We start from the raw sequence: 1,326 nt of genomic DNA, 5'->3' as shown, positions 1-1,326 counted from the left end.
TACAGTGTATAGAAATTTTTTCCATTTTCGTTTTTTTTTAGAAAAATACATACAACATGTGTACTAACGCGTTAGCCCGGAGTTTACTCACTACATACTGAAAAAGTAAGGGCCGTAGGTTCCATCGTCATAAAAAACGTTTACTTGATATGAGACAGATTTATCAGTAACGATTGGGAGAGAAGAACTTCAGGAAATTAGGCGATGTTTCAAGCTGATGTTCATGTTCCTACAGGCTACAGCTTGATCTAATCTCCCTCCCCATTTGAATTTTACTCATAGGCTGCACTCAGATTACTTATGGACAGGTTAACAATAGACACCACTTCCTTGTTCTGGAACTTCCAAAAATAATTGTTGTCAAAGGTACGTAAATCCGCTTCCCAACAAATATGTTCCTTCCTGCTCATGCAAAAAATGTTCAAATCAAGTAAGCCCCGATTTAAACGGTGGTCTCTTTGCGATTTTGATTTTTTGTGCTGCAAAGGCAGATGTGGTGTTGGCGCCGATATCAAGTTAATGTGTACGGTGTCGTATCACTCGTCTCGATAAAAAATGACTAAAATTGTCAAGATTTAAGAAACTCAATTTAACAATATGAATGATCAAAATTGTAAATAAACAAATATATACAAAGAAATCGGAATTTTCCCTACCAAAGAATTTTTTTAAAAAAATAAATAAATAAATAATGTAATTAGGAACCCATGATTCACTTTTTAAATAGGTCTCTATATGCAGACATCGTTTTATTTTAAAAAAGGAAAAAGAAAACATAATTATTTTTAAAATGTTCTCTTTAAAAAAAAAAAAGCCTATTTTGTTTGATAGCTTCTCTATCTACCTTGTATATCATTCTTGATTTTTTCTTTAACGTCAACTTGTATCCTTCTCCTTGTGTATTTATCCAACAACATACGTTGTCATTTCTAGAATTGGTATCTTAGACGAAATGCAACCGAAATGATTTACAACTTGTTAAAATTGTTCATCACGACATTTTTTGTTCGCAGGGAATATTTAATTGAGAGAAGTGTCGATTTTTATTAAACTCAAAATTGTCTATAGCAAGACTGATTAACGGAAGATCCTTAAATAAAAAAATATAATATAATATACCAAGACTAGTGATGCCCCACGTATAATCTGACAAACATTTTGTATTTTGCTCAAATTAAATAAACAAAACGTAAATCCCATATTGCAATTGAACCAAACATGATTACTGATTTACTTCACTATATAGTTTTTATTTTGATCCACTATAAAACATGCATGCATGATAGGATGCAATTTTGAATGAGAATTGAAGATGTGTGTGTGTAT

The sequence above is a fragment of the Primulina huaijiensis genome, chromosome 13 (assembly GCF_012295235.1).
Source record: "Primulina huaijiensis isolate GDHJ02 chromosome 13, ASM1229523v2, whole genome shotgun sequence".
Classification (NCBI taxonomy): Eukaryota; Viridiplantae; Streptophyta; class Magnoliopsida; order Lamiales; family Gesneriaceae; genus Primulina; species Primulina huaijiensis.
Note: the sequence above shows the minus strand (reverse complement) of the source record.